This window comes from Rhinolophus sinicus, chromosome 17, assembly GCF_057876585.1.
Source record: "Rhinolophus sinicus isolate RSI-liver-muscle chromosome 17, RSI-T2T, whole genome shotgun sequence".
NCBI classification, from domain to species: domain Eukaryota; kingdom Metazoa; phylum Chordata; class Mammalia; order Chiroptera; family Rhinolophidae; genus Rhinolophus; species Rhinolophus sinicus.
Window position 1 is genome coordinate 94,471,542 of NC_142517.1, and position 23,470 is coordinate 94,495,011.

Genomic DNA, 23,470 nt, shown 5'->3' on the forward strand with positions numbered 1-23,470 from the left:
CAGGGTCTCCACTGGAAAGTTCTTTCTGAATGGAAAACACTCCGGTTCACGGCACCCGCCCCGCCCCGCCTTCACCTGTGCATTCATCTGAAATCAGCTCAATACTTCCTTCCTCAGAGGAGCCTCTGCGCACTCCTCAGACTGGGTTGGAACCCTCGTCAGTCCCTGGCCATCATATTAGGTTGGTGCAAAAAAGTAACATTGGTTTTTGTAGTTATTTTTAACCTTCTAAACCGCAATGACTTTTGCACCAACCTAATACCTCCCTTCCTTTGTTATGCCAACTGTACTAATCATACTAATAGCTACAACTATTGTGTGCAGCTGTATTTATTTATTTAATCTTCACAACAACCCTTTGAAATATGGTGTATAGGTATGGCCGGAAACTTGCCCCAATTCACAGTTACTAATTGGTGGAGCCAGGATTTGAACAAAGATCCTGAGTCTATGCTCTTAGCCAGTAACAACACTGTACCACCTCTCTGTTTGCAGCTGGAAAGTGGAAAACTATGTATGTATGTGCATGCCCACGGGGTAGTGGTGGATAGAGGATAAAAAGAGAGAGATTCTTTTAAATTTAGTTCTCATACACTAAATTGTAATGTTCATTAACTAGGGAGCCACATTTCTTTTGTTGGATATTTATCCTCAGTGGCTATTTCAGTGCCTAAAACTTACATGTTCTAAAACATTTACAGGGAAAAAAGGAAGGAAAGAAGGAAGGGAGGGAGGGAGGAAAAGAGGGAGGGAGAAGGGGAGGAAGGAAGAAAAAGAGGGAAGTGGGGAGGGAGGGAGGTTAACGAGAAATGAAGATTGAGAGGTAAACATGGACAGTTATAATGGCCTTGGATGCTGTGCTAAGGAATGTGGCCTTCATTTTGAAAGCTAGTTATTGAGGGAGAGAAGTTAAATAGCATGATCATATTTGTGTCCTAAATCACTCTGAACAATAATTAATGGGAGGCAAGACTGGAGGCAGTAGAAAAATTAAAATTAAAGGACACTAGTTGAATAAAAGGAGGCAAGTTAAAACTTTGGTTACCAGAATTTTCAAAAATCACTGAAATATAGGATAAAGCACACTAAAAACCATTTCCATATGTAAACCAGTAAAATTATAATATGGCCTGGTTTGCAAGCTCTACGAGCCACTATTTTAAACTGAAAGTGCAAATGCTTTACTCTAATTGAAGATCAATTCATTCCAAAATATAAACTAAATATTTAACACTGATTAAAAATCACTTTGTTCATAGTATTTTCCATAATAAGATGTAACTGTTTTGAATACTTTTATTCAGTGTCAGAAATGAGCTTCAAATATATTCATAAAAATAGCAACTTTACTCCCAGAAAGATAATTTCAACTTTTATGATTATATTTTTCTGAGGAAGCTCTCTGATTCACTGATAAACTAACTGAATTTAGGCTGGGCAACACATGAAAATAACTATTATACCTGCTGACATTTCTTTTTACAAATTATTTAAGAAAGCTAAAGAAAATAAACATCCTGTAATATGGTCTCACCCGATTTCCTTTTAGTAATATTGATATCTATAATATTGGAGAGATATTTAGTAAGTTGTATCTTTGTCTTTACCAGAATTCTGTGTCATACAGAACTATTTATTAAATAAATGCAGTAAGTTAGAATGCCCTCAAATTTTTAATCAATTCTATAGGTGAAGATGGTGAAAAGGTACAAACTTCCAGTTATAAAATAATTAAATCCTGGGTTGTAATGTACAACACAGAGAATATACTTATAAATACTGTATTTTCTATTTGAAAGTTACAAAGAGAGTATACCTTAAAAGTTGGCATCAGAGGAGAGGAAAACTATTGTTAACGATTTGTGATGATGTATGTTAACTAGAGATTGCGATCATTTCACAATATATACAGATATCAAAACATGTTGTTTTTTTAACACCTGAAATTGATGTTATATGTCAATTAGATCTGACTAAAAATAAAATTCTAATGAAGAACATTCTATATCTATGTATCAATTCTATACATATTTTATAACTCAGATTTTTTTAAAACTAAGGAATTTTACTTTTTTAAAAAATTAGAGCTTCTCATGCATAAACTTTAAATTTACCTAAACTACCTTTTATAATATGAAACAATTCTTTCCTTCAACTCCATTTTACCCTGAGTGGTTACTATTCTTGCTTCTAAGAGGATGAGGCCTCTTTTGTTTGTTTGTTTGTTTGTTTTTACTGGGCTTTGAAATACCATTTGAGGGAATAGTCCATCTGATGTCAGTGCTTCCTTTGTTGAAGTTCCACTGAGTCAGCCTGAGATAAATGGAATTTTCTTCTTCAATCCAAGGCTTAATTATGCTAATTAGTCTGTGCAATTTGTAAAGTTTGGCAGCCAATTCAGGTCCTAATATGCATAAGCCTCTTTCTGCTACAAATTGAGTAGCTTTTAATCAGTTTTTAAAAGACAGTGTCTTACTATTGCCTGCGTGCCATACTCTTAGATTTTGAGATTGAATGTTATTTCAAACTCTGCTACATCATTAGCAGTTTTGAAATTTTTAATATTCATGAAGCTTTCATCTTAGCATTAATCCCCCAGCATCTGTGATTATGATGGGCACTTTGGGGATCTGTCTATTGTGTGTCTGTGAAGAATGAAAAGGCCCAGAACCTCCTGGCAGTAAATTAACCCTCACAATGCCACTTGGTGCCAAAAGCCTTTTGAAATGGTGCCTTCTGCTCCATGCCTTTCTGTTCAGATTTCACACTCATGTTTGATTCCCTCAACAGACTCATGCTTCATTTTATGCTGACAGCCATCTGTGACACTGTGGGGTTTTCTCCCCCTCTTTTTCATTCAAAAGCCATATCTTTCACCAGTTTTTTTGTTTTTTGGTTTTTGGTTTTTTCCCCCTAAAATGGGCATGCTAATCAAATGAGAAAAAAGAGCCCCAGGCACTAATTCCTATTTCATTATGTGGATGTTTATGCACATTGAGGGAATTTGTAGAAACATATACAATTAATTTCTTGACAACGCTTCTTCAGAATAAATTCTTGAATCACCAATAATTTCTTCACTAACGCTATTTTTCAAACCATTTTCAGATTCTCTGAAAATATTGCTCTCTTTAAAATTAGCTTCAGTCATTAGATTTTCATATTTTAGATAGATATTTTGGAACTCTTGAAAAAGGAATGAATAAAATGTGTGCAGTTTTACTGAGTACACATCTTTTACCAGCCAATGTTTGTCTTTAAAAAATAGATCTACAGATGGATGGGTAACCAAATTCAAACTGCCAAAAATTGAGATAAAAACTGATACTTTCTTTCTAATTTTTAGTAATAATTGATTTCCTACTCTAAAACATCCCTTACCCTTACAGGGAAAATACAACTTCTAATTAGCTATATGACATTGTATACAGTAAGACTGAAGTATTTTACTTAACAATCTTTCAAAAAACATCTTACATCTGAAAAAAAATCAGAGATATCATTTCTTTTCTTTATTTTTATTAGTTCCAGGTGTACCAAACAACATATTGTTAGACATTTATACTCCTCACAAACCCCCTGCCCCAATCCGCTACCCCTCTGGCATCGTATACAGTTGTTACAGTTCCATTGACTCTATTCCTTGTGCTGTACTCCACATCCCGTGACTCTCTATATAAGTTGACACTCAATATTATTCTACATCAGCTTCATGTGTACAGCACAGTGGTCAGGCATCTACACAGTCTATGAAGTGATCTCCCTAATAAGTCTAGTGCCCATCTGGCACCCTACATAATCTTGACTACGTTATTGATTCTATTCCTCAAACTGTATTTTATATCCCTCTGACTATATTGTGACTACTAATTTATGCCAGAGATATCATTTCTTAAATTACAAGTGATATCAGAACTAAAATAAAATAGAATCATCACATTTAAATATAATCTTAAAGAATACACATAACAGTGTAAAGATTATAAAAGAGTAGTTCAGAGAGAACTTCGGACAGCAGAAGCCAGCAATACTTTCCATAAAACAAGAGGGGCAAGGGTGAGAACCAAGTCCCTGAGTAAGTTGAGGAGTGCTCTCAAGAAGCCATGTTCAATTTATGTGAAAGAAATAGCTTCCGTTATCAAAGCCATTCTTACTTCCTGAAGTCTCTCAGATTTCTTTTGAATGCAAGATAAGATAGCTGTGTAATGTTGCCCTTTAGTCCATGTGAGGAAATCATTGTCTGTGGCCTTGTAAAGTGGGGGAGGTGTGGAATGGACCCCTTGCATGACGGGAGTGGAGGGTAGCAAGGGACAGTTTGGAGTGGGAGGGTCCTGCCATCCTGTGTACCCTAGCCCCTTGACCTTGTAGGGAGGACAAGGTTATGAGAATGGAGAGTGAGCTGCCCTGGAAGAGTGTTCCATTGAGGCAACACACTTGTTAGCAAAGCACTAAGAATTCGGGCTCCGAAATGGGAGCAGTTAATAAAAATCAACAGTGGTAGGCCTAAACATTTCAGTCAGGGTTGGTTGTATATCTCACCTTAGGAAAACGCAAAATTTAAAGGATACAGCCTTGTGTATTTAGTGTCATTGAGACCTATGTTTATTATTCTGATGAATTGAAAGGAGAATCTAAGGTTCCCTTTTGGTCCAGTGACCTACTTAGAGACGGTAGGAGTGATTAGCGTAATGATAGGGAAATAGAAAATTTTGCAGAAAAACTGAAATATTGAAGAACTATTTTTTTTTTGAAAAAATTAAAACCCTGTAAAGTATCTAATGCAAACTTTTCCAAATTCTATCCTATGATAACATAATGAAACATATATTTTCCCCAAGAATATAGGTTATTTTACCCTAATTCTGTGAAGCCAGAGACACTTAACTAATGTATTTTACAAAACTTGAGGTTTACATTTACTAATGACAATATTTTAAATTGTATTAATGGAAAATAAAATATAGATGTTAGCTGAATCGTAAAACAGGTATTATAGCATTCTGAATATGGAAGAAGAAAATACTGGTTAAAATATGCTTAATCCTAAAAATGTTTTAAATAAATAATTGGAGGAAATTATTAGTATAGCTGGTTTTATTGTCAAAACAGTAGTTATTTCTTAATATTATTTAGAAAGTTTAGCAAAACAGATAGCTTTTATTTTAGGTCATGACCTTAAACAGAAATGAGACATCTTCTGTAGCTTTATCTTTGGACATAAGAAGTGATATAAATATGCGTAGGAGAACATTAACGCAAAAGATACATGAGCTTTGCAAAAGTGTGTCATTTGAACACACCCTCAAACTTCAGGAACTTCCTTGACAACACATAGAAGACTTCGGGCAGCTAGAGGTCTCTTGGGCTTAGGGATCTGGTTCAGTTCCACTTTTTTCTTGTTCGTTACATATAAACTAGAATGACCCCAAGGTAGCCAATGGATTAACCTAGGCTTCAAAGGGTTCAGTAGAAAGTGTAGGAAGGGAAAAGAAGATAACCAGAATATTGCCAGACATCCCCTTGTTTATTAGTTTCTAAAACCATAATTTTCATCTTTTAAATGGAGCAATGCAATTCATATGGTACATATTTAGCATTGTAACATTCCACCCATTGTTTTGAGAGGCAAATAGAAGAAGAATAAGAATCCTATGCCAATAATGTTTATTAAGTTAGTGATTATCTGCACTAATCATTGTGGCTTAAAATGATTTTTGTCTCATGGTTAGATATAAAGAATACACCTTAGAAAAATATCTGCAGTCAGCTAGAAGAAAGTCATAAACACAATTTCTATTGTGTTTACTGTAGGATAATTCTTTTTCTGAGTACTTCAATAAGAATTATAGTAATCAAGAATTTTAAGCAGTATTATTTTATGTTTGTGGTTAATGTGGCCCAGATAGGCTTGAGAGAAGTTTTTGTTGTTTGGAAAGAAGAACAATAATGTGGGTAAGTTTGTTAATTTGATCCAAGCATGTTACATAAATATGATTTATGTAGTTCAATAACTGACTGAGAATTGCTAGAACTAGATGTTAGATTGATTAATGTAAAAACGTGAATATAAAAACCATTAACAAATGCTACACTAGTTCTATTTTGTATTTAAAAAATAAGAATACTTTAAATGTTTTTTCCATTAAAAATTTAAAAAATGATATTGCTAATTAATGACAAACACTATAAGGTTAAATGAAAAAATGTAAATGGCAGTCAGTTTTTTTCCTCTTTTTTAATGCATAAAAATAGCCCTTTTCTACCTCAGTTTTAATAGTCTGATTATTAATATCTAGCCTTTACCTGACACTATAGTATTTAAAAGTGAGCAGTTTAAAATTTTTATAGAAAAATCTGTTTTGTCTTAAACTAGGAAGAAAGGTCTCTTAAAATCTGTTTTTGTTAGCAAGTGTATTCACTAATTATTATTTTGAGGAAGATGAGACCAAGTGTTGCTATTTGTCTCTGACATGATAGTTGACTCCTAATTATAAGTTGTGAAACAAAATTCTGATAATAATTATAAAGGTAGCAATTGTCTCCAATCATTGCACAATCAATGTGCAATTGACTTTCATTTGTGAGTGCAGGGCCTGGTCCACATAAAGTACGTCTCCTTCTCTTAGTGGGCATTACAAAGACCTCACCTCCAAGAGCCTTCAGTTTTACAGAGGTGGATATGAAAACAGCTGAACTCCTGACCTTAACAAAATACTTAAAAAAACAAATACACAAGAAATGTCTTTTAGGAACAGAGAAGAAAAAGCTATTAACTTTTATGGGAGAATCAAGAGTTATTATTTAAGCGTGAGTCTTGAAGGGTAAACAGAAATTCTTTGATCCTAAATAAGGATAGAGAGGTATTTCATACTGGACGAGTAAATGTCAAAAGCAAAAAGTAAATGCATTTAAGTGTGTGGCATATCCTACAAATGGTGAACACTGAAAGTGTAAAGAGTAACACAATTCACAGGGTAGATGGAGTAGGAAAGATACTTGGAAAAATATACTTTAGAGTTAAAAAATAAAATAATGGAATGCACATTTATAATGAGGAGCTATGCAGTTTTGTACCCCTCTCTTAATACAACTGTATGTCAAGTCTGGGATTGTTCCAAATTAACAAAAATGAGGACAGTCTGTGATGAACCCCCTTCAGAGAACTTGTAATTAGCTCTGCCCTGTTGAACATCCCTGGTCCTTACACGGGGGTTGTGTGGGGACAAGTTTCCAGGAAGAGCACTTCCAGAGGTGCTGTCTTCTGAGGGGTCCATTAAATACAGAGTATTGGGATATTTTAGTTAATAGAATAAAATGATTTAGTTAAAATGAGAAAGATGTTTTCTTTTAGAGATAGAATATGATTATTTCTTTTATTTGTTTGGGTACTTTAGTAGTCATTTATAATAACCTTCAAATGATCAGAAGTTGCCACTACAAATACACTTTGAATCAAAAATAGTGTCTCCTAAGTGATCAATATGCTTTCATTTAATAAACATTATGAATTAGTGATCCATTGGGTCATGTTTTTCACAGTGGCTGCAAGGGGGTGTAGAACAACTTCAGCTACCCACAGAAACTTAGTAGGCTTTAATAATTTTTGTTCTTGTTCATACTCTTGTTACAACTCTCACTTCTAGATCCATTTTTAATTCCTATTCTTTTGATTCACTTTAGCATATACTGTTAATTTACATATTGCCTTTTTATATATCATATATTCATACAAGAACTGATGTGGTTGTAAATATTTTGACAATGGACTCTCTAGAGGAAAGGGGTGTGTGTGTGTGTGTGTGTGTGTGTGCGTGGTGTGTGGTGTGTGTTAACATATTATTGATATAAGGATGTATAGCACATAATTTATAAGTAACATATACTTTTTATTTTAGATTTAATATAGTCAGTTGATACTCAGATAATATTTTTATTGATTTTTCTCTAACTTTTGTATCCTTAGACAACCTATGGTTGCATTTGTAGTTCTGACATGAATGCTGGTTGATATTTTCATTTATGCTAATGAGTAAGACTTAAAGTATAACAATAAAAATGTATAAATATGTCCAAATTTCACTTATTCATCAATAATGTGAATGACCTCTTTGCTGAGTTAATAGTTTTTAAATAATGGAAAAATATTTTCTCTTTCTGTGTGTGTTACTCAAAATATAATTGCTATTGACATGACACATTTTTAAGTTTAAGCTTCATTGTTAATATTTTTTCATCACTTTCTTAAGTCTAGATAAATCAACAAAACAATAAGTGAAGCCCTGATGTGTGTTTTTTTTTCAATTTCAATGGCTTAAATACTTGCACTGTGTCCAGTTACAGACTACTGATGTGACATCATTGAATATAAAGTTGACAAGAGATGCTCAGTAGCACAATATTATGTAGCATTTCTACCACACAGATCAAATACATGTCAGTAACATCAAGGTCATGACTGTAGTAAAATAATTAGGAAACATGAGTTTTTAATATCAATCAGCTTTTTCCTTAACATTGAATTATACATTTACATAATTTAATTTTTAATGATGGATGTGTTAAATAATGGATTGTGTTAACTAGCTCATAAATATCCCTAAAAATGTGAAGAAGGACAACTGTATGATATAAACTATATAAAATCTTTCCAAATGAAAGGAAAATTATACATAAATTTCTTTGTTAGAAATAAATGAACATAAGTATAAAAAATAAAGTATTTCAAACTGATGCAAGTGTGCAGCATGAAAATCAAGTTGATGAAAACTCAATTCTAGTTCTATCCTAACTTATTTATCTTTTAGGATTCTTTGACTTTACTAGAAGAGTAGTGAAATTTGTATTTAAATTCCTGAGAGAAAAAAAGATAACTTGTTATATTCACCGATATTAATAACACTTGTGTTCGAAAGAATACATGAGGTAATTTTTTTTTTCCTCTAAATAGACTTTGCATTGCCTTAGATAGTTTAGACATGGAGAAGAAATTGAATTTAGGTTGCAGTACAAATAGAATACTAATTTTTAATTTAGGGACAAAGCTACCTGAACATGTCAAATCTTTTCCTGCTAAAAATACAAACTGTTAACAAATAACAATTCTTAGCTACGTAAGTAATGGGCCACATTGGCAGATTATATGATTGATGTTGGTGTGTTTACTAGGATTATTTTAACAAGAGAAGAGTAACCTTTGATTGTTAACTGAACTGGAAACACATTTAAATTTGCTGATAAATAGCTACCTAAAGAACACACCATGGCCTCTGACAGCATTCATGTGTTAACAGAAATGAGTGTTGTGTTAACTGATGGAAACCTATGTTTCATCAGTAATTAGCAGGTAAATTAGGCCCTGGGATGAAAGCTTGAAGGTTCCATTTGCCCCTTCACTCTTGATTGTCACAGTGGTCTTAGACTCTAATCTACTGAGAATATTTTATAAGCAGAATATATTTACTGTTTCCTTTGTTATTACAGATCACACATACTCGCTCCCTCACACTCTCACTGAACATTTAAATTTTAGGATTTTTAAACCATTTTTTTTTTACCTTTATATAAGTTAAACTATGAGAAATACTAAAGTTCAAATGGTTATTTAATGTTCTCCTAAACTTTAGGTTCAGAGTTTTGTAGGCCCCATCCTTATTTTTGTATGCTCAATAAATCTAGGATACTTTCTTTGCTTATTAAGCTTTTCCCATTAAGAATTTTAAAACTTGTGAAATTTGAATTGAGGTGGAAAAATGCACTTAGCTTGTTGATTTCTGACCCCTCCTTCCTCACATTCACTCTGATCCTAAAATGGTAATGCCAGAGGTAAATCATTTTTATGTGGTTATATTTGTATTTACAAAATGGACCTACCCTAAGTGATCCGATTATAATACCTACGTTGGCGGATTTTATGCCAGGTTTCAATCACTTAGAATTTTTAAACATGGAAGAGGGCTATCGCTTGCATTGATTAAAATCAAGTAGCCTGAGTTATTATTCTTGTATCTGGATTTCATTTAAAAAGATTTCTATATTAATAACCTGTTTGTGTGTGTGTGTCCATTCCTGCAAATGAGAAAAAAGTAAGGTTGAATACAATTAAAATGAAATCCTCTAGAGTAATCTCAATAAGCACTTATTGTCTCAAAGTGTCTATAGGGCAAACAAGAGAAATAAATGACCAAATCCCTGTACTTCTACTTTAGAGTCTTAAATGGGATCTCTGTATGGAGAACTATAAATAGAATTACTATTTATATAGTACTATATAAATAGAACTATAGAATAGAATAGTAATATAATAAAATGGATACTTATCTATTATACAGCACGGTCTGGAGTCCAAATGCTTGGCAATAATAAGCATTCTTTAGGTGACCGAAATCCTTACCAGCCCCGTACCCACTCTAGTCCTGCCGGTTACCTAGGCTGCAGCTACATGGGTCTTTTTCCAGTTCTTGCGTAGCTCCATTCTTCTCTTTTTGTGATCTGCAACACTTACGGCCCCTACTCAAATCATTGTTTTCAATACCACCAATGTCGTCTTTCCCCTTCATCCCTAGGGCTTTGATGAACTTTTTCATCTTTATTCTTTAAGTCTCAGCTTTAAATATCACTAACCCACTGAGGCTTTCCCTAACAACACCCTTTTTGATGCTCTCTTAGCATACTTTCAAAACACATATAATTAAGTATTTGTATAAATAACGACAATATACTTTTTTGTTAATGTAATCTCCCTTGAGGACCAAAACGCTGGTTATCTTATCCACACTTATATCCTCAGTTCCTAGTACCTGAAACATAGGGGTATTGAGTCAATATTGGCTAACTCAAATAAAAAATGCAATTGAACAGAGTTTGATAGTGGCTAAAGATGTCGACGTGTTTGGGACACATAAAATTTGAACTTGAGCTACAAATATCAGAGAGAGAAAGATTTCTACAAAGCAAGAGCAATATAAATAAAATAATAGTGACAGAAATTAAACCTAGGAGTTTTGGAGACAGTAAAATGAACTGGCCAGAGCAGTGGTCTTGAAGATTAATGGGAGAGAGATAAAATGAGTAAGCACTTTACTCTTTTGGGATGGAGACCATATTCAGAAAGCAAAGGAGTTCCTTTAGTTTTAGATTTATAGTATTCACATCCTCTCTCTCTCTCTCTCTCTCTCTCTCTCTCTCTCTCTCTCTCTCTCTCTTCCTTTTAACCACCATCAGGATTTCTGAGAATAGAAACAGTCTCTCTAGAAGAAACAGTGTTTATCATATGATATAAAACAAAATGACTCCACATCAAAGTATTCCTTTTAGCAGGTGATGAGTAAAGCTGAATGCTTCCTCTGGTGAGGTACGCTGTCTCTGTTGGCTCTTCTCTGGACATTCTGTTCATCAGATCATATGTGGGCTAGTATGGCTGTACCAGCAAAAGCTACAAGGGGTTCTGCTAAGTCCAGTTTCTCTAAGTTTCTAGGTGCAAATTGTCTGTCTCTATTAAAGTACGCATTTTCCAAAATAGTAGGCTCTGCCTGACCAACATGTGATACAAGTTATAAGCAATCTTCATAATACTGATGATGATGATGATAGCTAAAATTCATTCAGCAGTTATCATTTCACAAGCACCATTCTATATTCTTCCCATGTGTTAACTCATTGAATCCCCTTTAACCACCCCTGCAGTAGATACTATTCCAACATTCATGTTACAGGTGAGAAAGATGGAGTACAATATGTGTAAGTAACTTGACTGAGTCATACGGCATTCAAACATAGGCATTCTGACTTCAGAGCCCATGTTTTTAAAAGGTCTTGAGTGTCAGAGCTGATGCTTATTTGGTTGACATTTAGAGGAGAGGTTCATAATGGTATTTGACATCAGGTGACCGTATGATCAATACAATCGTGATCATATGATCAATACAAAATGAAATCGCCACCATATCGATCACGTAACCAGAAAACAAGCACCTCTATCCTCCACCACCACTGTCATCCTGGTCCTAACCATTATCACCTGCCTGCATTATTGCATTAGCTTCAACTGCTTTTCCCATTTACATTCTTGCTGTCTTGTACTGGTCTTTCAAAACAACATCCGTGATGATTCCGTTAAAATGTAAGTCAGATCATTCTTCTGTTCTGCTCAGAACTGGTCAGGAAAGCTCATCTTTTATTTCGATTTCAAGACACATTTCTCACAGGGGCTTACAGGGGCATTCTCAACCTCGCCTCTAATAACCTGTCTGATATCTTTCTCTCCCCCTTTCCCCTTGCTCTTTCAGCAAATGCCTAGTTGTTTACTTATTGTTTCTCAAAAACGCTACAAATACCCTTTGCTAGAGCACTCTTTCCCCAGAGAGCCACATGGCTTACTTTCCTGAATCCTCCAAGCTTTTGCTCAACTCTTACCTTCACAAACCTGATATGGCACTGTCTGTGAGGGAGTTTTTAGCTAGTAAACAAATAACCTTCCCTACTCACCTGATCTGGCCCACAATGACTTCTTTCTTTACCTGAAGATAAAACAAATATTGAAAGGAAGACATTTTGATGATGTAGGGACAGAGCCAGGAATGCAGTTTCCAGGCTCTCGGCCTCACATAGACAGGTGCTGGCTCAGGTAGTAAATGGCCATCAACTGTGATTGGATGGCCATCAGCTGTGGCTAGTTGGCCGTCAGCGGTACCCAGTGAACCATTGGCCACTAATATAACTGCTGTGGCCACTAGAGAAAATAGGGGCTAGCAAGAAGATGGTGGCTGGGCTTGCAAGCACGGATTGCAGTTGGCAGGAGAGGTCGGTTAGTAGAGAAGTGGACGGCAGGTTGTGGATAGTGTGGCTCCTGCTTCCTGTGTCTCCAACCCAGCTGCCAGCGAGAATATAGTGGCATGGCTTCCCTATCTATGGCTCCGTGGGTGTTCCTTTTTGGCCTCACCATGTCCTGCGTTCTTATGTGGGGAGCGAGAGCTGAGACCCCGCAGGCCACCCGGCATGACAGAGGTATGTAGCACTTTTTCTCGGATGAGTTCACGAACTTAATTGTCTGTCCTTGTATGTGTGATAACATGTTGTAAAGAACAGAAATTACTTTTAAATACAAAAACAGATGAAACCTGGGGGGAAAAAGTTTGTTCACTAATGTACCTTCAGTGCCTAAATCAGTAAATAATCAATAATATTTGTGGGGTGAATTAATTTATTCTCTATGGAAAAAGGAATCTTCCGGGGGAGATGGGGTGTGACTAGGTGTCAGATTTGTGAAGGTAAGAGTTGAACAAAAACTTGGAGGATTCAGGAAAGTAAGCCATGTGGCTCTCTGGGGAAAGAATGCTCTAGCAAAGGGTATTTGTAGCGTTTATTGAGAAACAATAAGTAAACAACTAGGCATTTGCTGAAAGAGCAAGGGGAAAGGGGGAGAGAAAGATATCAGACAGGTTATTAGAGGCGAGGTTGAGAATGCCCCTGTAAGCCCCTGTGAGAAATGTGTCTTGAATTCTGAAATAAAAGATGAGCTTTCCTGACCAGTTCTGAGCAGAACAGAAGAATGATCTGACTTACATTTTAACGGAATCATCACGGATGTTGTTTTGAAAGACCAGTACAAGACAGCAAGAATGTAAATGGGAAAAGCAGTTGAAGCTAATGCAATAATGCAGGCAGGTGATAATGGTTAGGACCAGGATGACAGTGGTGGTGGAGGAGAGAGGTGCCTGTTTTCTGGTTACGTGATCGATATGGTGGCGATTTCATTTTGTATTGATCATATGATCACGATTGTCTTGATCATACGGTCACCTGATGTCAGATACCATTATGAACCTCTCCTCTAAATGTCAACCAAATAAGCATCAGCCTGATGGTTTGTTTTCCTTCTGAAGAGACTGTTGTGTACTCTTAAAGCCACATATTAGTAATATTTTTTGCCGCTTGATATTTTCTGCAGATATTAGACACCATGCAGAGACTCTTTTATTGAATTTGTTAAAGGATTTTCACTACACTGATATGAACAGCCACTTCTTTAATAATCAATACTATGTAGTGTTGATGACTCATTGGTTCTTTGTTTTATTTTCCCCAACCTTGGACAATGGTAAATATTAAATGTGGTATAACGAAATGGTACCATTGGAGAATTTCACTGTGATCTCCTCCTATACAGCAATCCAATAGAGTGTCTTCTAAGAATTATTTGAATTCCAGAGCTGGCTTTTGGTGATTTGCTTTTACAGTATAATCAGTAATGCTATTACCAGGCTAATGCCAATCATAAAATGTGAACTTCTGAAAATTGTGCATTCAATATTCCTCAAATATTTAGAGTCAGGAGATACAAGAAGAATAGCTTCGTAATGACGTTTGCACATCTGCCTGAACTACACGAAGTGAGCACTGCACCTTCCTGTACAGGATTTTTTTCTGTTTCAAAACTGAGTGAAACTGTCTCAAAATATGAGTACCAGTAAACAAGATAACTGATAGAAACATCTCTTAAAATGCCTTGAAATAATCAATTTAAACATATAGTTTTATACTTGTTCGAAAATCAGGATCATTCTCATTTTTTCCTCAGTGATTCATGATGTACAGAGACTGCAGTGCCCAGCTTTCTCTTTATTTTGCTTTTTTGTCCCCAGAATTTTATGCTTGCTGTAATATATGTCTGATCACATTAAAATAAGCAAAATATGAATAGACTTTTCAGTAAAACAATGTTTCACTGATACCAAAACTATTTTCAGTGTTCATTGTGAATGAATAAAGTATTTACTGCAGAAATTTATAAAACCCTCACATGTTATTACTGTGAATGCTGAGATTTAGGATGGGTAGATGGATAGATAGATAGATAATTGATCGATATTTGATGCATAATAGCACCCCTATTAAAAGGAAGGCACACATATATACAGATGGTGCCAAAAAATGGTATACACATCTTAAGAAATGAAAAGTGTATTAAAATTGTAATATTCGATAACAAAAGATGAATACAAGTCATGTTTGACTTCTGCAATTACCAGAGGTTCTCAAAGTGGTTACCCTCAGCGTTCAGACACTTCTTATTATAGCAAACTACTGCTTGAGCAATGCTGACCAAAGTGTCCATTTGCATAGTTTTTTGGCAACCCTGGTATTTAAATATATATCTATATCTATCTATCTATCTATCTATCTATCTATCTATCTATCTATCTATCTAGCGAAATAGAGATAGAGATAGATATCTTTCATTTCACTTGTGATAATTTTATTTCAAGTGAAAATGTTATATGAACATGTAAAGATTAAGGCGAAAATATTAGTGAAGAACATCCTTCAACCCACATTTCCTACTACAGCTTCTACCTTAATTTAGCTTTCAGTCTAATTCTGAATCACTGCTACCACATATTCCTGTCCCTCATTCTTCTTTTCTCCTATTTTTCCATTCTTGGCAACTTTTTGTATGCTATTTATTCTAAGCTGTTCAGGAATTTTCTTGACCGACTGAAATACATTTTTACCCGGACCATGTGTGAAGTGCCAAGCTGGCAAATGATCCGGGAACTCCTCTCCAATTTTGCTGTCTGGGAAGCAGGAAGTGATTCTAGTGTCTGTTACAAACTAGAATATGTTGAGAGGTAAATTTCACTGGCAAGATGCAGACATACCATTTCTCTCCCTCATCAATAACAGTAGTAAAATAAATACATTTAAGGGAAGGAAAGAAAAAAATATTCAAATTTATTGTTCCTCTACTGAAGTTCTCTCCATAATGCATGTATTAGAAAACATGTCTAAATGTGATTCACCAGAGGACAAATGTACCATTTTGAAATTGTGGGGCCTTTGGATTCCACACAGTTATTTCCCATTATCTCAGAGTAGCATGTTCCTCTGGGTGCTAAGTAGGAGCAGGAGGTCTGGGAGCCACGTAGGACTTCAGGCCATTGTGTATCAGAGGCCACAAAGAGGGCAAAGTTTCTAAGGCTAGCTCTAGCTTATGCCGTCCCAATACAAGTACGTGAATACTTGAATTTTAAAGTACATGTTAGTTTACAAATAGTATTTTAAGATTTTTTAAGATATATAATGAAATCATGGTATACAAATGAAACAGCAATAATTAATTTTCTGTGTAGCTTATTTCTTTAACTGATATATTAAAGGACAACTCATATTTACTTTTCCAATGATTTCTTCTCTTGCAAAACCTTTTGTCTACTGTGTTTCCCCCAAAATAAGACCTAGACAGACCATCAGCTCTAATGCGTCTTTTGGAGCAAAAATTAATATAAGACCTGGTATTATATTATATTATTATATATTATCTATATTATATATGTATAACATATATATATTTTATATATATATATATATATATATATATATATATATATATATTATATGTTGTACCGGGTCTTATATTAATTTTTGCTCCAAAAGACACATTAGAGCTGATGGTCCGGCTAGGTCTTATTTTCAGGGAAACACAGTATACGTAGAAATTATTTTCACAAAGAGCTGTCCAGCAAATTTATCCTCCATACAAATGTATATGCTAATTATTATTTCGGTCTCTTCTGGTGTCTTTAAACCTTTGATGAAAAAAATTTAATGATGTGTTTAAGAAAAATTTGTTAATAATGCTGTTGGGGATGTTCATTCAGACCAAAAACAAAAATTTATCTTGTTTTAGCAAATCAACATATTTCTTTCTTCCACAAAAACATTTTGGTAAAGTGGAAGGAGATGCAACAGTTAGGATCATAGAGTGGGCTCCTTTCTGCATTTATTCCACTTATGCCAGCTTGTTGACTTGGCAGGCAGCCTTGGTCTAGAAATATAACCATGTTTCTGCCATTTGTTAAATTTGCATAAGTAAGGAGCAATTATACATGGTATTGTTTTGTAGCAGACTCCTCAGCTGGCCTGCCCTTATTATGGTTTCATGCCACTTTCCCATTTTGATTACCAAAAATTACTTTGACTTTTTGTTATTCTAATGAGAAGGTTAAAAGTAAAGCACATCTATCAGATGATACATAATTATTGAACTTGGAAAATAATCTCATGAGCAAAATAAATTTATGGATATTTTCATTTAACTCCTTTGATGTGCACATTAATAATGGCTTAGAGTAACATTAGATGTTATCTAGTAGAGGGGTGTGTGTGTCTGTGTGTGTGTGTGTGTGTGTGTGTGTGTGTGTGTGTGTGTGAAAGAGAGAAAGAGAGAGAGAGAGACCTATGCTCAGTGAACAACAATTAATTAAAAGTATGAAACTGCTTAGAAAGTTTGGTATTATCAAGTTTTCTTAATTTTCCTTCTATTTGAAGTATGTGTTATGTGATCATTCTTTTAATATTTTTCACTGATCCTGTTGATCCACATTGCGATCAGAGTATGATTACATCAGGTTTCCGAAAGTAACAATATTTTATGTGGGTACCCATTTGCATGACATAATAGACTAATCAATCATGTAAAAATTAGCAAGGTGCTAGGGTGTCAACTTTAAATTTCACAAGTTTACATCTCACTACATTGACAATTAGAGTCAGTCAGCAGTTCCTTTTATAAGCTACTCTTCACAATGTTTCTTCAATGTTTACAGAATCTACAATACATCCTTAGTTAACACTCAGCTTCTGAACCGTTTTATATGAAGACACTGGCATATGCAAATGAGGAATTTATGAGCTAATAATCATTGCCTTGCAATGGGAATATTTGAAAAAATGGCAATATTTATTTAAAAAGGGGATTTTTAAAGTCTCACATAATAATTAAAATTGGCATTGATAAATTATGTCTTGAATAAGAGAACTTATAGGAAGAAAATAATGTCTGTTTGATATTCATGCTGCAACCTCTGTGTGTGTGTGTATGTGTATATATATACATATCTTCAAAAAATACACAGAATAATATTGTGAATGTTAATACAAGGTACTCATATTGAGTAACCAATTATCGTGGTTTAATGTACCATATTGCTAAGTAAACTTAAATTCTTCAAAGAATTCTGTAGATACAAATAACCTTAACCTTTTCACTGCATTAATTGATTTCAAGTTTGTTCTCCAAAATGTGTCAAAAATCCACAGAAAATAATTAGTGTTTATATTTTTAAGTAAATACAGTTAAGGTGCTACATTTTTAAAAAATAAATGATTACTTTAAAGTATAAACATTTCCCATTGTTATTCATTCTTGGAAAACAAAAAATATAGAAAATTGTACATGTGCTTTCCTAAACTCCTTTCTGCAACATTGAGCTCGTGGGATAAAGTCAAACCCTGCAGTCAGTGGAATGGAAATATCATTTGACTATAGACGCACGTGCAGCAAAAATGTTAAATTGATCTAAGCTAAAAAAAGAAACATTTTGCATCACATATGGTTAAATTCTGTACTATAAAATGTATTCAGGAATTCCTTACTCCTGATCTCTTGACATCCTTCTGTGTTGTGTATTTTTTCTCAGACATTGTAGAGTCACCAGAGTAGATCTATCCCCTTAGATCTGCTCAGATTCAACTGCAACAAGAAAGAGTTTCTTTTCCAGAAAAGTTGTAAAATCCTCATCATGCTTCATTGGCTTTGATTGGTGATATACTCATATGTGAACCACTCACCATGGCCAGGAAATGCAAAGCTGATGGTCTATCTGAATGAGGTGCCAAATCCTGGACTCAAACATGTGGAATCCTTGTAGTAAATAGAAGACATGGATAGTACAAACTATCAGGTTAGAAAGGATTTTCTCGATCCACTGAAGGCCTTGACATGGATTGAATATAAGGGATATTGATTTGCTAGTTAGCAATTAGTGCAGTAGTTAATCTCATAAAATTAGTAGGTCTGGTCACTACTGGTGACACCTTTACCCTTTCAGCTCTAGTCACTAAATGGTAGCTCCCTTCAAATGTTAGATCTGAATTTAAACACTTATAATTGAACTGGCATATCTAGCAGTAGACACCTATACTATTTTAGGTAACTGGCAAGACTAAAAGTGGCCCTTGATGCCTAAATTCCTCTAGAGCACACATAAACTTGCATAAGAATGGCTAAGTGAAAATTCTCCTATAAAACCCCAACTGATGCTGCAAACTTTGTTGGATAGGCCACACAATTTAGAATGATTCTAAGAACATTTGAAATTATTCCAGTGGTAAATTTCCCTTTGGAAATTAAATTCACATTATTCTATATGGTTCTGGCAACAACCCCATGAGGTGAACTGAGAGCATTTTTTCTATTCAACAGTAACTTAGGGTTCATTGAGGACAAATGGCTTACTAGGATTGTATAGCTATGATGTGTTAGATCTTGGACAATAAACTGTGTCTTATGATACTAAATCAAATACACCAACACTCTACTTTGTCTTTCACTATAACACCAATTTTAGTGAATGATGGAGGGGTTATTTCTCCCCAAAATATTTCTTCTTTTCATAATAACTCCAATGATGTCTTATCTTCATTCCAAAGAAGTGAATGACACATTACCTATATCTAATAAACATTTTTGAATACATGGAAGGATGAATTTTTTTTTATTTTTTACTGTGGATATTATCTTCTGTACAATATTTACAACAAAAACAACCTCACTCACATGGCAGGAGAGAAGAAACTGGTATTTGTAAATAAATATTGGCAACAAACCACAGATTAAACTCAGTATAAGCATAGAGTGGAGTTGGTGCATAAATAAATAGAATAATGTAATAAATAATGTGATGACATTTGAAACATGAGGAAAAGATAAATTATACATTAGTGTTGGAACAAGGTGTTTAATATCTTGAAAAAAATAAAGCTGGCCTTTACTTCACTCCTTATTGCAAAACACATTTCAAGTGGACCAAAAACTTAATAACAATGAAAAGAGTAAAATGTCCAGAAGAAATATAAGAGAATGGTTAATAACTTGGAGTAGTGATTATATTTCTGAGAAAGACAGAAATCCAGAAGTATGAAAGAAAATTACTAAGATGTGTTATAATACAAGAAATAAAAATATCTATGTGAGCAGTAGCATTAAGAAAATGCGGAAGATAAATTCAAAAAATATTTGTAGCATCTATTACAGAAAATAGTAATATACATGTTACATACATTATATGTGAAAATTGTAACAATATATGATGTATTTTGTCACATATATATGAATAACAAAAAACAAAAATTCAGTGGAATGTTTTGCAAACTACATGATCAGGCAAATCATAGACAAACATGAAGTACTCAATTTTACTTATAATCAACAAAATTACAACATCAATGAGATTCCATTTTAGTCGTGTTGTCAAGATTATTGGGATAATATGCTCTTGTAAATCTTGGTAAAAGACATATACTCTTTGACTTAGTCTCTACTTTTTGGGGTGTTAAACTACAAATATAGTCCCCATATTTGCAAAACTACTTATGAACAAACATGTTCATTCCAGCATTGTCAGTTAACCGGAAACAAGGGTCAGTTAAATAAACTGTACTATAGCCATATAATGCACCATTATGGAAATAAATTAAGTAAATGTATGTGGACTGTTATGGAGCAATATCCATAACGTATTGTTAAAGGGGAAAACAAGTGACATTTAGAAAATGTCCACTTAATGGCTTTAAAAAGTAAATGAAGGGTGGCTGGTTAGCTCAGTTGGTTAGAATGTGGTGCTAATAACACCAAGGTTGCCGGTTCAATCCCAACATGAGCCTCTGTGAGCTGTGCCCTCCTTGAAATTAATTAATTAATTAATTAATTAAAATATAAAATAAGTAAATGAACCTGGAATATTTCTGAAAGAAGTTGCAAGCAACAGTCATTATATCTGTGATTACCCACATTATTTACTCATAATATTTAATTTTTTAAAAATTACCATATGCATATATTATTTCTTCACATAGTAGAACTGCTTTTTAAAACAAATTATTCTAGCAAAAATAGATTCATACTTCTTTTATTATACATTATTAATTCTTGGTAAAGAGCTTAGTTTATTCATAGTTCAATCCTAAATCTTTTTAAAAATAACTCTATAAGTGTGATAAGGAAATTATGCTAGGTTTAAACTGATGATGGCACAGCTTCTTAAACTGTACAGTTGTTTGATTTTTATTTTTCCTTCCAACTCATCCTTAGACAGATCTCTGGCCTGAGCTGAGTCTTGCAAACAAGACCACATGGTCTCATTACTGAATGCCCAGTTGGTTTCTAAACAAGGATCTGTAACTGGTGTGCCAGCTTCTACTACTCTGCTTCAGTTCCCACTGCTCATCAATAAACCATGATGTGCTACACAGAACTGTGTGCCTTGGGGCCAGCCTGTCAGTGATGGTGGACCATGAAAAATTATATGTTCACCAACTCATCGCAGAGAAAATCCAGAGGAAAAACAAAAATTTTTCAAAGGACTATTCCAAACTTAAAAGCAGCAACAAAATAGAGAGAAAGAGAGAGAGAGAGACCCACAAGTGAACAAGTGAACATAAAAATATACACACAGTTTTATAAGGTGATAATGAAAATGAATATTGCTCCATCTCCCCATGCAGTTTGCTCCATTTCCCCATGAAAGTGTACAGTGTAAACCAATTTAAAGTGTGCCCTTTGAACAAATCTTTAAACAGGTAATGCTTTCTGTCTTTAAGTATATGATTGTGCTACTGTTAGAATTTCATAATTGTAAGGAGCTTAGAAAGAAAAGGAATCTATAGGCATCTGAATCAGTATACTCTTCAGCAACCTTAGTTTCCTTGTTTCTTGAAGAAAGTCACATGTAACTGCACTTGACTATATTTTCCTACTTAACTAGAAATAAATTATGTAATTTTAACTTAAGAATTCTTATTTTATCTACTCTATATGTTTTCCCTATGTATCTTTTGTCCAGACCATCCCCTCTTAAAATATTGCTCAAGAGGCAATTAGAAAATGTTTTCTGATTTAACGGGTGAATTGTTTGCCCCATAACCAAATTGAATTACTGACCAATAAGGAAAGAATGCTTAACTGTACTAACTGAAGTGAGAATGTACAAAAAATATTTTTTCTTTATAATTATGTATTTAAATGGAATGTTATTTTTATTTCTATAATCAATAGACATTTATTGGTCATTACTAGGTATCAATGTGAAAAATGAAAGGGGTACCAGAATAAGAGGCTTCTGTACTTGAAGAGTTTACTTTACAGCCACTGGAGATTTACATTACCAAAAGCTTCTAATCCAATGCTTTACATTTACAGTAGCTGTAGGTAAAGCCTCCTTTGGATTGGCTATGAAGAGAACAATCAATTCTATGTGGGGGTTAGGAAAGGAAGTAAGATAGCAGAGCTACACAGGATGAATGGAATTCTGTCAGGGATACAAGATGAAAGGCATGTTAAGTGGAGTGTGAGTAGCACGGGCAAAGGACCAAAGGTATCTGTGCTTCATTGAAAAATGGTAATGATAGCTCGTACTAAGGGCGTTTAGGTGTTAGTGATCGTCTAGAAAGGTAGCTGTAGCCAGGAAATCCAGGTCCTTTCAATCTGGCTGAGACACTGAAAATTACTTTAGGAGATATTCAGGACTATAAGATTGCAAGCGAATTGTTAAGTGTGCACTTGTTAATTCTAGAAGCAGAATGAATGACAGGTGATGGTAAAAGAGTTGAAGCCAAGGTTGGAAATAATGGAGACCTATTGCATGGTCATTTTTGAAAAGCAATTTGGTTAGGACTCAGGACTGTGGTTCAAGTTCTGACTCTGCCGCATTCTAGCTGTGCAACCTGGATCGTTTTCTAACCTCCTGAAGCCTCTGTTTCTTTTTTTTTTTTAAATTTATTGGGGAATATTGGGGAACAGTGTGTTTCTCAGGGCCCATCAGCTCCAAGTCGTTGTCCTTCAATCTAGTTGTGGAGGGCACAGCTCAGCTCCAAGTCCAATCGCTGTTTTCAATCTTTATTTGCAGGGGGTGCAGCCCACTATCCTATGTGGGAATTGAACTGGCAACCTTGTTGTTGAGAGCTCGTGCTCTAACCAACTGAGCCATCTGGCTGCCCCGTGATGCCTCTGTTACTTCATTTATAAAATGGGAGTGACATCTGGACCTGCCTTTTAGGGTTATGGTGAGAAATAAATGAGATGATGCAGAGAAAATGTTAGTCCCATTCCCTGGCACATGGTACTACACCCTCAACTGTTGCAGCAAAGAGAGAATGGCTTTCCCTAGCATTGTGATTAATTGCAAAAGACAAAATGTCAGTCCGAGATAAGAAGACTCTTACCGTATTTAAAGAAAATATTTAATTCACTAAGTACTTTTAGGCAGAGGAAATGATTCTCATCTTTGGAAAAAAACTTTCCTTTGTAGATATTAATACTATATGTGACTTGAAGTGTTTTAGTATTGCTTATTGTTTGTTTTAATTCCAAGAAGTAAGTGCAATTCAAAACAGGAATAATGACTTTCCCTTCCAA

The 23,470-nt window shown here is 34.5% G+C and overlaps 1 protein-coding gene across 3 annotated transcripts in view; it reads left to right on the forward strand.

Annotated features, from left to right (window-relative positions):
* Window positions 1-23,470, forward strand: part of ROBO1 (roundabout guidance receptor 1) — a 1,115,129-nt gene that overhangs the window by 551,816 nt on the left and 539,843 nt on the right. The window lies entirely within an intron of this gene.